The sequence below is a fragment of the Phyllobates terribilis genome, unplaced genomic scaffold (genome assembly GCF_046119375.1).
Source record: "Phyllobates terribilis strain yellow unplaced genomic scaffold, ASM4611937v1 Scaffold_1__5_contigs__length_1240528914, whole genome shotgun sequence".
Taxonomy (NCBI): Eukaryota; Metazoa; Chordata; class Amphibia; order Anura; family Dendrobatidae; genus Phyllobates; species Phyllobates terribilis.
The window spans coordinates 45,187,016-45,204,160 of NW_027362761.1; positions in this window are offsets into that span (position 1 = coordinate 45,187,016).

The following is a 17,145-nucleotide window of genomic DNA, read 5'->3' on the forward strand; positions in this document are numbered from 1 at the left end:
CAGGATCGATCTCCAGGACCGTAACAGAAGGAGAAAGGCGCATTGTACATCCAGGGTAATTCTCCCCGAGTGCCTGTAGTCTGATGGAGGGAAACTACTCTGTGGTACCAGTGATCCTTCAACATGGAAAGTGGGAACGAAACTTGCCCGGATCTGGAAGAGGACGGATCTATTAACCTGAAGGAAGAGCTCAACACAACAAGCTCTGCTTCATCGCATCAGGACCAAGTAGCAGTTATAAGACCTTCTTCTAATACTACAAAGCTGCGAGTGACACCGGTGTCAAACTGACTTAGGGTTTAGAGCAGGTTTCTCTAGTTAGGGCGCTGTAGCAGCGTGGCCCGATTATCAGAAGCCAGATAGGGAATTAGCAGAGAGTAGTTGATAGAAATTGTTTTTACTATTTGTATTGTAATTTGCATTGTCATAGCTGGACCACGGCTTGTGTGACGCGCTCCAGCTATCTCTTCTTGTAACCACTATTGTATTTATCATTACAACTGTTAGTCTTATTTTCTGGCATATAATCCTCTGTCGCTCAAGAATAAACCGGTGTTTTGTTTCTGCCTCCTCGACTACTGTACCGTATCTGAGACCCGCCCAGTGGTGTCGTTCCGGCACCGCTAAAATAGCACAAATTTTAATGCACTACTATAGGACAGGGAGGTAATAGATCTATTTAGTACCATAGCTACTGGGGGGGCTGTGGGGGTGATCACCCCGGGCCCTACGCGTAGAGGTGCCCACCAGTAGCTACGCTACCCTTAAACCCCTTCACGACCTATGGTGTATGTGTACGTCATAGGTCGTGTATCCACCTGTGATGCGGGCTCCGGCATTCAGCCTGCATCTTTTCTGGCAAAAAATTTGATCAGCTGTCATGTGCTCCTAACAGCCACGGGTGGAATCGCAATCCACTCTCGGCTATTAACATATTAATTGCTGCTGTCAATCTCTGCGTCACAAACCAACCCCATCATTTTTTTTTTTTTACAAATAAAAAAGAACTTATATATGTTTGTTATTTGCAAACTCGTAATTTACTGGAGAATCATAATGGCAGGTCAGTTTTAGTATTTAGTGAACATGGTAAAAATTTTTTGCAATTTCACACGGCCATATTGACGGAAAAAACGAAAACGCAAAAACAGAAAATCCCAAGGTCACGAAGGGGTTAACTGTATTGGTGTGTGCAGTGAGCCTATACAAAACTGCGGTGAAGGAGGAAGACATGTTCTCCCCACACTACCAAACTAAGTTCTGTAACCTGCAGGTCGATTTAGGCCTGCAGCCTACAGAAAGGCAGGAGGACGCACGGACAAGTCAGGAGGGGGCGGAGAGGCATGATGACATCACGATGCTAGGACTCTGCGTGCCTTGGCACTATAACATCACCGCATTGCTCCGCCCATGCCTTGGTCCTGTCTACCCGCGAACTCCACTCCTCAGGAGGCATGGTTAGGTGAGTATACGATTAACTTATTCTATTTTAATTGTGTTCGTTGGGGTAATACTGGGAGCCCCCATGCAGTGTGTGTATGTGGGGGGGGGTGCTACTGGGGGCCACCATACAGTATGGGGGGAAATACTGGGGGCTACCATACAGTGTGTGTGGGGGGAGATACTGGAGGCCACCATACAGTGTGTGTGCTTGGGAATACTCGGGGCCAATACAGTGTGGAAGGGGATATACTGGGGACCACCATACAGTGGGTGGGGGCGAATACTGGGGGCCAATACACAGTGTGGGGAGGGGGGGATACTGAGTACCACCATACAGTGTGGGGGAGGGAAATACTGGGGGCCAGCATACAGTGTGTGGGGGGGAATTCTGGGCGCCACCATACAGTGTAGGGGGGAAATACTGGGGCCAATCATACAGTGTAGGGGGGAACATTGGGGGCCCTCATACAGTGTGGGGGGTATACAGCGGACCACTATTCTGTGTGTGTGAAATACTGGGGGCCACCATACAGTGCGTGGGGGCAGAAATACTGGGGGCCACCATACATTGGGTGGGAGGAGGGGAAATACTGAGGGCCACCATGAGGTGTGTGTGTGAGAGGGAATACTGGGGGCCACCATATAGTGTGTGTTTGAGGGAGGGAAATACTGGGGGCCACCATACAGTGTGTGGGGGGAAATACTGGGGACCACCATGCAGTGTGTGTTATGATCTGCAATATGAACTAAGGAAAGATAGGGGAAAGCTGTCCTTACAGTAAGACTAAGCTGAATCCCTACAATGTAGCGGGCTGCCTGTTCATAGCGAACAGACCCGCCTTAGTCCTCGGCTAGTCTGAACGAAGGCCTATAGCATAATGAGAGGGGTCCCTAAAAGAACTAAGGACTGGGACAAAAATTGGACACCTCCTAAACTGAAAAGTAGTTGCAGAACACAAAAAGACAAACTGACAAAAAAGTACTAGAGGTCCCAGAAGGACCAAGCGAACTGACAGAGAAAGGCACAGAAGCACCTAGCTAGAGAAACAGTCAAACACTGAAGTCCAGCACAGCCAGAAGGGCGGAGCTGGAATATAAAGGCAGATGGTCACGTGACCGCAAAACACAAGATGGAAAAAACAAACAGGAGGGTTCTAACAGTTCCACCTCTTTTATGATAATCCTCCGGATCCTCCAGGCCCAGGCCTAACCGGAAACCTCCTGTGGAAAGCTTTAACAAGCCTAGGAGCGGAGACATCATCAGTCCTTACCCAGGAGTTGTCTTTGGGACCGAAACCCTTCCAGGCAACAAGATACTGTAATCTCCCTCTATGCCATCTAAAATTCAAGATACGAGAAATTTCAAATTCGCCGTCTTCCACCACAGGAGGAACAGTGACAGTGGCGTCCCTATCAGATACATCAGCCTTTTTCAACAAGGAAACATGAAACACAGGATTAATCTTCCAGGAAGTAGGGACATTCAACCTAACAGCAGACGGGTTAACAACCTGAAGCACTTTAAATGGACTCACAAACTTAGGACCCAGTTTTTTAGAGGGAATCCTCAACCGCAGATTCTTCGAGGACAACCAAACCATGTCACCCACAGTAAACAAAACCTCCTTACGTTTCCTGTCAAAATACTTCTTGGACTTCTTGTTAGCCTCTTGAAGGTTGCAACGTACATTAGTCCAAACTCTCTCCAAATCAAAATTCTCCTTCTCCGGCACCGCCGACCCCAATTTGGAGAACGAACCAAAAGACGGATGTCTCCCAGTACAACAAAAAAAAAGGAGGAGAACACCCAGCAGAGGAGGATGTATGATTGTAAAGAGCAAATTCTGCAAGAGGCAGAAACTCAGACCACACCTCTTGATTGTCCGCCACAAAACAACGCAAAAACTGTTCAACATCCTGGTTCTTTCTTTCTGTCTGTCCATTAGACTCAGGAAGATAACCAGATGAAAATGACAAATGGACTCCCAACCTGTCACAAAAAGCACGCCAAAAGCGAGCCACAAACTGAGGTCCTCTATCAGAAACAATATTCCGTGGGAACGCCATGGAGCTTGACAATCTTCTTAACAAACGCCTTAGCGAGTGTCTTGGTGCAGGGCAATTTAATGAATGGAACCAAATGATCTTACTAAAACGGTCCACGACCACCCAGATGACAGTAAAACCCTCGGACACAGGAAGATCAGTAATAAAATCCATTGTGAGATGCGTCCAAGGCGCACTAGGAACCTCCAGAGGGCAAAGCAACCCCGCAGCAGGAGTATGTGAAGCCTTTGACCTAGCACACACAGTACACTGACACACCCACTTGATGACTTCCTTCTGCCATCCAGGCCACCAAAAACTGCGACTGATAAGTCTCTTAGTCTCCGAAATTCCTGGATGACCTGCCAACCGAGACTCATGACACTCCACAAACAAATCTCTCCTAAAGGCTCTAGGCACGAACAACCTCCCATGGGGAGTGTTAGATGGAGCATCATCTTGAGCTTTCAGAATCCCATTCTCCAGTCCAATGCTGCCACCACAACTCCTTTCTGTAAAATGCTCTCCTCCTCCTCGGCACCGACCGTAGGAGAGAAGCTGCGAGATAAAGCATCGGCTTTAACATTCTTAGTACCAGGGATATAGGTAACAGAAAAATGAAACCGAGAAAAAAAAAGTGCCCACCTAGCTTGACGGGCATTCAAGCGCTTGGCAGCATCCAGATAGATCAAATTCTTATGATCTGTGAAAACCTGAATAGGAAATCTAGCACCTTCCAACAAATGACGCTAATGTTCAAACGTGAGTTTAATAGCCTGCAACTCCCGATTTCCAACATCATAATTCAGTTCGGTTTCCGAAAAATTTTTCGAAAAGAAGGCACAAGGATATACTCCACCCTTGTTCTCCTGAGACAAAACTGCTCCGACCCCCACCGATGAAGCATCGACCTCGACCAAAAAAGGCTTGGTCTCATCAGGCTGCATAAGGACAGGGGCAGAACTGAACCTCTCTTTGAGATACTCAAATGCTTCATTGGCCTCAGTAGTCCACTGGGCCGTATTCGCACCTTTCCTGGTGAGATCGGTTAGAGGTTTAACAATTACAGAAAAATTCTTAATGAATTTCCTGTAATAATTGGCAAAACCCAAAAATCTCTGTATAGATTTCAAACCAATAGGCCTAGGCCATTCCTGCACAGCCTGAACCTTCACAGGGTCCATCTCAAAGCCCTCGCTGGAGACAATGTAGCCCAAAAAACTAATTTTCTGCACAGCGAACTCACATTTCTCCAGCTTAGCAAAGAGTAAATTATCACTCAATAACTGCAAAACTTCACATACACTCTGCCAATGGGACTCTAGATCTGGTGAGTAAATCAAAATGTCATCCAAATACACAACCACATTCTTACCAATCAAAGGTCTCAGGATGTCATTAATAAGGTTCTGAAAAAAGCAGGTGCATTGGTAAGACCAAAAGGCATCACCAGATTCTCAAAATGACCTACCGGAGTGTTAAAAGCAGTTTTCCATTCATCACCCTTCTTCACTCGTAACAAATTGTATGCCCCCCGGAGATCAATTTTAGAGAACCACTAAACAAGTCAGGAATTAATGGCAATGGGTAGGAATTGCGTATGGTAATCTTATTAATTTCACGAAAATCCAGACATGGACGTAAACCCCCGTTCTTTTTTTTAACAAAGAAAAATCCAACTGCCACAGGCAACTTAGAAGGTCTAATGTGACCAGCAGCCAGGCTAATCTGTATGTATTCCTCCAAGGTCTTTCTTTCAGGGAAAGTCAGATTAAACAAGCGACTTTTGGGAAGAGTAGCTCCAGGAACAAACTGTATGGCACAATCATAATCCTTATGAGGAGGTAAAACTTGGGACTCCTTCGAAAAAACCCTCCAAAAATCTTGAATAGGTACAGGTAATTCCCCTTTTTCCACAGCCGCAATGCGACCATTACAATATTTATCATAGCACTTCGGACTCCAAGACTTAAGCACATTAGTAGACCAGTCCAGTAAAGGTTTGTGCAATTTTAACCAAGGCAATCCTAGAACAACTGGAGAGGGTAAATTATCTAAAACAACCAAGTCCAAAATTTCTTGGTGAACTCCATTGATAGTGAGGGGAAATGCAGCAACCTTGTGAGTAATACATTTCAAGGGAGTGTTATCAATTGCAATCACAGAAATAGGTGATGACAAAGGTTTGGATTTCAATTTAAGGTTTTCCAAAAACCCTTTATCAATCACATTAAGTGTTGAACCACAATCCACAAATACCTGAAATTCAATCAAATCTCCCTGCAAAGTAGTACTCCCAGAAAGAAATACTCCTGCAGAGCATAAACAAGCTATACGGGCGTAACTGACCTTTTTTTTTCTTTACTTAAACGACGCTCACAATATCAAACGGTCAGCTTTACCACAATAAAGACACAATTAGTGTTGAGCGAGTATGCTCTATTAACCCTTTCACCGAGTATGCTCGGGGCCAGCTCCGAATATTTACAGGTGCTCGGTGATATGTTTGAAACGCTCCCGTGTGCATGATTTGCGACTGTTTGACAGTTTTAATACATGTGAGGAATGTCTATTTCTTACACATTCCTCACATGTAATAAACCTGTCAAACAGTTGCAAATCATGCACACGGGAGCGATTCAAACATATCACCGAGCAGCTGTAAATACTCGGAGCTCGGCCCGAGCATACTCGGAGCAGAACATACTCGCTCAACACTAGACACAATCCCTCGGCGAACCTCCGGTCTATTTCCTGAGAGCGGAGTGACATCGCCCCAACCTCCATTGGTTCTCGGCCGTCTGAGCAGATTTTCTGGGGACTAGGAACTGACATTACAGGAGTTTTTACCTCATTCAGCCTGCACCTCAGCCTTCTGTCCACACGAACAGCTAATTGCATGGCACCCTGCAGAGTCTCAGGTGCAGGGAATGCAATTAGCAGATCCTTAACCTTTTCACTCAGACAAGCAAGAAATAAACATTTTAGTGCAGGATCATTCCATATAACTTCTGAGGCCCATCTCCTGAAGTGTGTGCAATAATTTTCAACATCACCTGACCCCTGATTCAAACGCCTGAGTTCTGCCTCAGCAGATGAGATTCGATCAGGATCGTCATATAACAGCCCCATAGCAGAAAAGGCTGGAGAGAAAAGGCCCACCTCTGTGGTTCATTGCGCAAAAGTGACAAAATAAAACCAATGCGCTGTGATTCATTCCCAGAGGACCTTGGTCTCAAATGAAAATATAACAAACAAGCATTTTTAAAGGAAAAAAAATCTTGCTGTTTACCATAAAAAAACATCAGGCAGTCCTACCTTGGGTTCGACAAAATGCGCTCCAGAACAGCTAATCACGTGTTGCTGAAGCTCGGCCACCTCCAGAGACAATCCCTGCAGGCGTTGAGCCAAATCCTGGACGGAAACCATACTGATCCCCGAATTTCTTTCCTTTTAGTTTTTTGGGCTGGACTTACTGTTATGATCTGCAACATGAACTAAGGAAAGATAGGGGAAAGACCCGCCTTAATCCTCGGCTAGTCTGAACAAAGACCCATAGCATAACGGGAGGGGTCCCTAGAAGAACTAAGGACTGGGACAAAAATGGGACACCTCCTAAACAGAAAAGTAGTTGCAGAACACAAAAAGACAAACTGACAAAAAAGTACTAGAGGTCTCAGAAGGACCAAGCGAACTGACAGAGAACGGCACAGAAGCACCTAGCTAGAGAAACAGTCAAACACTGAAGTCCAGCACAGCCAGAAGGGCGGAGCTGGAATATAAAGGCAGATGGTCACGTGACAGCAAAACGCAAGATCGAAAAAACAAACAGGAGGGTTCTAACAGTGTGTGTGGGAAATACTGGGGGCTAGCATACAGTGTGTGGGGCTGGTGAATACTGGGAGCCACCATACACAGTGTGGTGGAGGGGGGTACTTGGGGCTACCATACAGTATCATGGAGGAGGGGAATACTGGGGGCCACCATACAGTGTGGGGGAGGCTACTGGGGTCATCATACAGTGTGGAGAAGGCTACTGGACACCATCGTACAGTGTGGGGGAGACTACTGGGGGCGATTGTACAGTGTGGGGGGAGACTACTGGGGGCCATTGTACAGTATGGGGGAGACTACTGGGAGCAATTTTACAGTTTGGAGGACTAATGGAGCTGCCCAGGAGCTACAACTATCTCTGATCACCCCAGCCTCCATCTCCCATAACATTCCCTTAGCACATTGATAGTGAGCTGGGGGTACAGGCCGGTGCCTCTCTTTAATGGGCGGATGATCTACTGTGAGGATATGATGTTGGACCCCTTTTACCTGCCCAAAATCAAGTGGGTGTTTGCTAAAGACTCGCTCATATTCTTGGACCACCCGGTATACTCCATGCTTTTGGTGCAAAGGGGTGGAGTCAGTGCCTACTTGTAGCTTCTGACACCAATCTTCCATCTGCCCCTTGGGGCCATTGTCTTCCGCCTGTTCGGACGGAGGCAAGGGTTCCACTGCTTTTATTGCGTTGTAACTGACAGTGAACAACTTAGCAAGGGTAGCATACCGGGGTAAATGGACCTCTTTCTCCCCACAATTCAGGATGCGTATCGGTACTCTCCTCTTGCGGACATCAACTACACCCCTGGCTGTCAAGATGGTGGGCCTACTATCAGAGTACACGGGTTCTACCAGGGCCTAATAATCATGACCCCTGAGACCTATTGCTGCCCGACACCATATTAACATTTCACTCCTAGGGGGCATTGCAATGGGGAATGGATCACTCATTCTGACACTGCCGACTTCTCCTCCAGACAGCTCTCCCTGTTGTCTTTGCATCAGGGCTTTGATCTCTTTCTGCAGAACTCGCTGCTGACCAGAGCAGGCAGTCTCTGCGACCTGTTGCAACAAAACAATCATTTCCCCAAGACAACTCTCTGTCACATTAGTGCCTAAAGTTATCAAAGGATGGCTTTCTCATCGATCAATATCTACAATAATCAACCCTTGTGATGGCAATTCTACTCGGCCAACTTTTATGTTCACCTCTTTATACCCCACCTGAGGCAAGGGCTGACCATTGCTGGCACAGATGTTAATTAGTGTTGAGCGAGCACTAAAATGCTCGGGTACTCGAAACTCGGGCCGAGCTCACCGTGATACTTGGGTGCTCGACCCGAGCAGCGAGCCCAATGTTAGTCTATGGAAGACCCGAGCATTTTTGCGGCGGCACCCCCGGGAGTCTGTAGAAAGCCTAAAAAGTGCCCAAAACGATAGTGACAGTGCTAAAAAGACATGGGGACAGCATGGGCATCGCCCCAGGAAGCATTTCTGACCCCCATGTCACTGCTGTCAACAACGTGGTCAGAGGTATTAAGCCACTTTTACGGCCTCACAATAAAATGTTCAAAAACTAAACTGAAACGGTTTTCCTGTGAAATATGTTAAGGAACTTCCTTTCCAGGGTAAAGACTTGTGTATAAGGTAAAATAAATAACCAAAAGCAAAAATACTCCTCCACACCTTGGGCTATGTTCACAAGTAGCATTTTTTATGCGTTTTTGCACTTTTGTATTGCTTTCAACCGTGACAAATGCATTCCCCGGGAAATGTCATTTTAACATTTTACAATCTTATCTGGCCATGTGCTGTGTGACACATGTATACAGTGCTGAAAAGACATGGGAACAGCATGGGGAAGACCCCTGGAAGCATCTCTGACACCCAGGTCACTGCCTAAAAGTGTGCCCATCAGAAGTGATCCTGTCCGCATCAGAAGATGCAGACTTGCAACTATCCCCGTGCAAGTCCTTGTCCCAGGGCAGTGTTCAATTGTACCTCCCCCATTCCTTGCAATGCAAGCGCAAGTATGCAGCCTGCCACCCACCCACCCCCAGGCTGCAATACCATACTGCTAGCTTGCACTTGAAATGGGGCCTTTTAGTTTGGAGGATGCCGAAGCTGACCACTATCTCATGGCTGATTCGGCAGCGAGGTATCCATACTCAGTCCCCAGCCGCCAGGCGGCCGGGTGTCCACGCTCGGTCCCCAACCGCCAGGGGGCGGCCGAGTGTCCATACTCGGTCCCCAGCCGCCCCGCGGCCGGGTGTCCACACACGGTCCCCAGCCGCCTGGGGGCGGCCGGGTGTCCATAAACGGTCCCCAGCCGCCCCTATTTCTCCTGGGAACTTCCCCCGCACTTTTCTTAGCCTGGCCTGCTTTACGGCAGCATTGGACGAGCCCACCAGAGAACCAGACTCTTCCGGTGGGCCCTGGCTTCTCCATCAGGGGAGTTGAGAGTGCCAAGGTGAGGAGAATGATGATGATGATAGAAGTAAGCGTCTGCTTTGTTTTCTTGGAATGCAAGCGCATGTATGTAGTAGCGGATAGGCCTGAGGTGGTCAGCGTTTTGGCGCATATCCTACCTCCTCTGAAGATTTCTGGATGTTTAACTGCTACTATCCCAGTTCTATGACTTCCATTAAAACAAAGCTTCAGGTGATGAATGATGGATGAGGTGGTGGCAAAGGAGAAAGAGCAGGAGGAACAGGGACCATTCACATCAATATCAGGCCAGTCAACCACACATGTCTTGTAGGATATGTTTCTGTACCAAAAGGAGCGGTTCGGCTACACAGTTATAGGGCATGCAGTGAGTGCAATGCCTACCAAAAATTTTGAGGTACTCCAATGCCCCTTGGAAGTGACATGGAGGTCAGAGGGCCTTAACTAAACCGTTTTTTCCATTTATAGCAACTGGGTCTCCTGTGCACTGTTGGCCTAAGCAGTGAATGGAAGGCTTTCCAAAAATTATGAGGAACTGCAATGCCCCTTGAAACAGACATAGATTACAGCATACTAAAAACCTTCTACCCATTATTGGGGAGTGGGTCTCCCTTACTGTTCGCCTAAGCATTGAAAAGCAAAAGCTGACTAAAATTAGGAGGAAATGCAATGCTCGTTGGAAGAATGGTGGAGGTCGCAGTGGAATAAAAAGACAATATCAATGCCCCTTGGAAAAGAGGTGGAGGTCGCATTAGCTTAACAAGACGGTTTTAATGCCCCTTGGAAGAGACGTGGAGGTCGCAGTAGCTTAACAAGACAGTTTTAATACCCCTTGGAAGAGACGTGGAGGTCGCAGTAGCTTAACAAGATGGTTTTAATGCCCCTTGGAAAAGTGGTGGAGGTCGCAGTAGCTTAACAAGACGGTTTTAATGTCCCGTGGAAAAGTGGTGGAGGTCGCAGTAGCTTAACTAGACGGTTTTAATGCCCCTTGGAAGAATGGTGGAGGTCGCAGTGGAATAAAAAGACAATATCAATGCCCCTTGGAAAAGTGGTGGAGGTCGCAGTAGCTTGACAAGATGGTTTTAATGCCCCTTGGAAGAGACGTGGAGGTCGCAGTAGCTTAACTAGACGGTTTTAATGCACCTTGGAAGAGACGTGAAGGTTGCAGTAGCTTAAAAGGACGGTTTTAATACCCCTTGGAAGAGACGTGGAGGTCACAGTAGCTTAACTAGACGGTTTTAATGCCCCTTGGAAGAGACATGGAGGTCGCAGTATCTTAACAAGACGGTTTTAATGCCCTTGGAAGAATGGTGGAGGTCGCAGTGGAATAAAAAGACAATATCAATGCCCCTTGGAAAAGTGGTGGAGGTCGCAGTAGCTTGACAAGACGGTTTTAATGCCCTTTGGAAGAGACGTGGAGGTTGCAGTAGCTTAACAAGACGGTTTTAATGCCCATTTGAAGAATGGTGGAGGTCGCAGTGGAATAAAAAGACAATATCAATGCCCCTTGGAAAAGTGGTGGAGGTCGCAGTAGCTTAACAAGACGGTTTTAATGCCCCTTGGAAGAGACGTGGAGGTCGCAGTAGCTTAACTAGACGGTTTTAATGCCCCTTGGAAGAGACATGAAAGTTGCAGTAGCTTAAAAAGACGGTTTTAATACCCTTTGGAAGAGACGTGGAGGTCGCAGTATCTTAACAAGACGGTTTTAATGCCCTTGGAAGAATGGTGGAGGTCGCAGTGGAATAAAAAGACAATATCAATGCCCCTTGGAAAAGTGGTGGAGGTCGCATTAGCTTAACAAGATGGTTTTAATGCCCCTTGGAAGAGACGTGGAGGTCGCAGTAGCTTAACAAGACAGTTTTAATGCCCCTTGGAAGAGACGTGGAGGTCGCAGTAGCTTAACAAGATGGTTTAAATGCCCCTTGGAAAAGTGGTGGAGGTCGCAGTAGCTTAACAAGACGGTTTTAATGTCCCGTGGAAAAGTGGTGGAGGTCGCAGTAGCTTAACTAGACGGTTTTAATGCCCCTTGGAAGAATGGTGGAGGTCGCAGTGGAATAAAAAGACAATATCAATGCCCCTTGGAAAAGTGGTGGAGGTAGCAGTAGCTTAACAAGATGGTTTTAATGCCCCTTGGAAGAGACGTGGAGGTCGCAGTAGCTTAACTAGACGGTTTTAATGCCCCTTGGAAGAGACGTGAAGGTTGCAGTAGCTTAAAAAGACGGTTTTAATACCCCTTGGAAGCGACGTGGAGGTTGCAGTAGCTTAACTAGACGGTTTTAATGCCCCTTGGAAGAGACATGGAGGTCGCAGTATCTTAACAAGACGGTTTTAATGCCATTGGAAGAATGGTGGAGGTCGCAGTGGAATAAAAAGACAATATCAATGCCCCTTGAAAAAGTAGTGGAGGTCGCAGTAGCTTAACTAGATGGTTTTAATGCCCCTTTGAAGAGACGTGGAGGTTGTAGTAGCTTAACTAGACGGTTTCAATGCCCCTTGGAAGAGACGTGGAGGTAGCAGTAGCTTAACAAGATGGTTTTAATGCCCCTTGGCAGAGACGTGGAGGTAGCAGTAACTTAACTAGACGGTTTTAATGCCCCTTGGAAGAGACGTGGAGGTCGCAGTATCTTAACAAGACGGTTTTAATACCCCTTGCAAGAATGGTGGAGGTCGCAGTGGAATAAAAAGACAATATCAATGCCCCTTGGAAAAGTGGTGAAGGTCGCAGTAGCTTAACAAGACGGTTTTAATGCCCCTTGGAAGAGACGTGGAGGTCGCAGTAGCTTAACTAGATGGTTTTAATGCCCCTTGGAAGAGATGTGGAGGTCGCAGTATCTTAACAAGACGGTTTTAATGCCCCTTGGAAGAATGGTGGAGGTCGCAGTGGAATAAAAAGACAATATCAATGCCCCTTGGAAAAGTAGTAGAGGTAGCAGTAGCTTAGCAAGACGGTTTTCAGGCCCCTTACAAGAGCCATGCAGTACAGCATATTAAAATCATCATTCCCATTATTGGGGAGTGGGTCTCCCATAGTTTTTGCCTATGCCTTCCAAGCAAAAGCTGGCAAACATTAGGACGGAGGAACTTGCAATGCTGACAACACGGACCATGGTCACCCTGGTGGTATAGTGGTGGTGGAGGCTGAGGATAAGGAGAAGAGCAAAATACAGCCGAAATGAGGAAGCATATACCCATGTGTGGGTGAGAAGCGGTGTATCGGAATACACCTCCCGAAATAACACAGTTGATTTGACTTTAGGTTACTCTGCTGTCATTTGGTTGTGATGAGAAGTCTGGCCCAATCCAGCCCTTGTACATTTTGATAAGGGTCAGCTTGTCAGCATTGTCAGTTGACAGGCGAGTGCGCTTATCAGTTATAATTCCCCCAGCGGCACTAAAAACACGCTCCGATAACACGCTAGTGGCAGGGCAGACCAGGACCTCCAAGGCGTACAGAACGAGTTCATTCCAAGTGTCCAGATTGGATACCCAATAATTAAAAGACACAGAGGAATCATGGAGGACGCTGGTACGGTCGGCTAAGTACTCCCTCACCATCTTTTGAAACTTTCCACTCCTTGTGAGAGTAACCCGCGCCTCAGGGCCTGTAAGCTGGGCGGGTCTCAGAAAACTGTCCCAGAATGTTGACAGTGTTCCCCTGCCTCTGTTGGATTGGAGTTGCGTCTCTCTCGCCTGTACGCCTTGGTTGGTCAACGAACTGTAACCTCTGCCGCTAGCATGTTCAGTTGGAAATTTTTTTAACAGTTCTGCAGCAAGGGCCTTCTGATACTGCCATATTTTTGTAGACCTCTCCACCTCAGGAATAAGAGAGTGAAAGTTCTCCTTGTAGCGGGGGTCTAAAAGTGTCACCAACCAGTAATGAATGTCACCCAACATTTTGACAACGCGAGGGTCACGGTTAAGGCAGCGCAACATAAAGTCAGCCATGCGTGCCAGACTGGTAATGGGTAAGATTTCCATGTCCTCACCAAGATGACGACTGACCATGCTCTCCTCCTCCTCCTCCTCCCCCCTATCCTCAGGCCACCCACGCTGAACCGACTGTATGACAGTTGTACAGGTACTACTGTCTACAGCGCATGATACCAGCTCCTGTTCTTCCTCCTCCTCCTCCTCCTCTCCCTCATTGTCCCCCAATGCACGTTGGGATGAGATGAGGCTGGGCTGTGTGTAATCGCCCATTACGGCTTCTTAATCCATCTCATCATACTCTGGCTGCAATGCCTCCTCTTTAATTCTCTGCAGAGAGCGTTGCAAAAGACAGACAAGTGGGATGCTGACGCTAATGATGGCGTCATCACCACTCACCATCTTGGTGGACTCCTCAAAGTTTGTCATGATGGTACATATGTCAGACTTCCAGGTCCACTCCTGAGGTCTTATGTGTGGAGTCTGACCTGAATATCGAAGGCCTTGTTGCAGCTGGTACTCCACAACTGTTCTCTTCTGCTCACAAATCCTTTGCAACATGTGGAGGGTAGAGTTCCAACGTATGGGGACATCACACACCAGTCGGTGTGCCGGAAGCTGCAAACGCTGCTGCAACACAGCAAGGGTGGCGGAAGCTGTAGCCGACTTCCGAAAATGAGCTGACAGGCGGCGTACTTTGACGGGCAGATCTGGCAACTCGGGGTACGATTTAAGAAACCACTGAACCACGAAGTTAAGCACATAAGCCAGGCATGGTACGTATGTGATCTCGCCTCGCTTCAGAGCCGCCACCAGGTTACGGCCATTGTCACACACGACCATGCCTGGATGTAGGTTCAGCGGTCTCAGCCACAGATCTGCCTGCTCTTTCACAGCTGTCCACAACTCACAAGCAATGTGAGGTTTATCACCTAAGCTTATGAGTTTCAGCACAGCCTGTTGTCACTTGGCTGAGGCAGTACTGCAGTGCTTCCAGCTTGTAACTGATTAGGTGATATGGAGGCTGAACATGAGGAGGAGGATGATGAGCAGGAGCTGTACACTGTGGGGGCTACTCGGACTGACATAGGGCCCGCAATCCTCAGTGTGGGGAGGATGTGTTCCGTCCCAAGGTCCGACTCGGTCCCGGCTTCCACTATGTTTACCCAGTGTGCCGTCAGGGAGATGTACCGTCCCTGGCCACAAGCACTTGTCCACGTGTCCGTTGTCAGGTGGACTCTCCCAGTAACTGCGTTGTTGAGGGCATAGCAGATGTTTTGGGACACGTGCTTGTGTAGTGCGGGGATGGCACACCGCGCAAAATAGTGTCGGCTGGGGACCGAGGGACGGCCCCCGCCATAGGGTTGCGGAAGGATTCCGTCTCCACCAGCCTAAAAGGCCACATTTCCAACGCAAGCAGTCGTGAAATGTGCGAATTTAGGACTGTGGCATGTGGGGCGTTGGCTGCGAATTTGTGCTTTCATTCAAAGCTCTGGGATATGGACAATTGAACGCTGCGGTGGGAAGTGGACGTGGACGTTGATGCTGTTTCTTGAGAACAAGTGAAGACTGAGAGGAGGGGGCATCTTTGCATGCAGTATGGACAGGGGATTGCCTTGCACGCACAACAGGGTGTTCTATTACACGCACAACAGCGGAAGAAGCAGTGGTGACACCCGCTGACACTGGTCGTGGACCCTGGGGTTCGCCCCACAAAGTCGGGTGCTTTGCTGACATGTGCCTGATCATGCTGGTGCTGGTCAGGCTGGTAGTTTTGTCAACCCTGCTGATGCTGGCATGGCAGGTGGTACAAATGGCCTTTTTGGGGTTATCAGCAGAGTCTTTAAAAAAATTCCAGACTCTGGAATACCTACCGGTTGTACTGGCAACGTCCCTCGTGTTGGTGTTACGGGGAACTGTTGCCTGCCTTCTGTGTGTGGCCACCACACTGCTTCTTCCTGCCTGTTGGGGTACTCTGCCTCCCTCCCCCTGTGTGCTGCTGGCCTCGCTCTGCATGTCCTCCTGCCATGTTGGGTCAGTTAGGAAAACCACAGTTCTATTTCTCTGGCCTACACAAGACTCTTTTAAACAGATATATTGGTGTCTGACCAGTCAGGGAGACACTATTACAGTTTTTTTTATGGCAAAAAATGCCAAAAGCAGGATAATACAGAGATATTGTTATGTTCTGCTACCAGAGCTAAGGAAAGAGAGGAGATCTGTCCCTACGATAGAACTCAGCTTAATCCCTACGATGTAACAGGGGACCTGATCCTGCGATCAGACCTGCTAAAGTCCTAAGCTAGTCTGTACGGAGACCTATAGATGTGGGGAAGGAATCCCTACAAGTACTAAGGACTGGGAGGAATATGGGACACCTCCTAACAGAAATAGTAGCAGACAGACGAACAAACAAAAAGTATAGAACATAGAGGTCAGTAGACCAAGCAAACTAACAGAGCAAGACACAGAGAACAGGCTAGCTAGAAAGTAGATATACAATGAAGTCCAGCAAAGCCAGAAGGGCGGAGCAGGATTAAATAGGCCAACAAGGTCATGTGACCAGCAAAGGAAAAAAAACCTAAGAGCAAGGTTCTAACAGTACCCCCCCTTCTAAGAGGATCCTCCGGATCCCCTAGGACCAGGCTTATCAGGAAATCTCCTGTGAAATGCTCTGATAAGTCTGGACGCGGAAACATCATTCGACCTCACCCAAGAGTTATCCTCGGGACCGAAACCTTTCCAGGCCACAAGATACTGCAAACTACCTCTATACCGTCTAGAGTTAAGGATGCGAGAAATTTCATATTCCCCATCCTCCACCACCGGAGGAACAGAGGCAGAGGCGTCACAATCCGATACAACAGCTTTTTTCAACAGAGAGACATGAAATACCGGATTAATTCTCCAGGAGGTAGGAACCTCCAACCTAACAGCAGATTGGTTGACAACCTGAAGCACCTTAAAGGGCCCTACAAACTTGGGACCCAATTTCTTTGAAGGAATCCTCAACCGCAGATTCCTAGAGGACAACCAAACCATGTCACCAACAGCGAACAAAACCTCCTGTCGTTTCCTATCAAAGTAGCCTTTAGATTTTCTGTTGGCCTCCTGAAGATTACCACGCACATCCGTCCAAACTCTCTCCAAATCACCGGAAAAATTCTCCTCCTCAGGCACGGCAGATCCCAACTTGGAGAACGACCCAAACGACGGATGTCTCCCAGAACAACAAAAAAAAGGCGAACAACCAGCAGAAGAAGATGTATGATTGTTCAGAGCAAATTCAGCAAGTGGCAGAAACTCAGACCACCCCTCTTGATTGTCTGCCACAAAACAACGCAAGAACTGCTCAACATCCTGGTTTTTCCTTTCTGTCTGGCCATTAGATTCAGGATGATATCCGGACGAGAACGACAAATGAACTCCCAACCTATCACAAAAGGCACG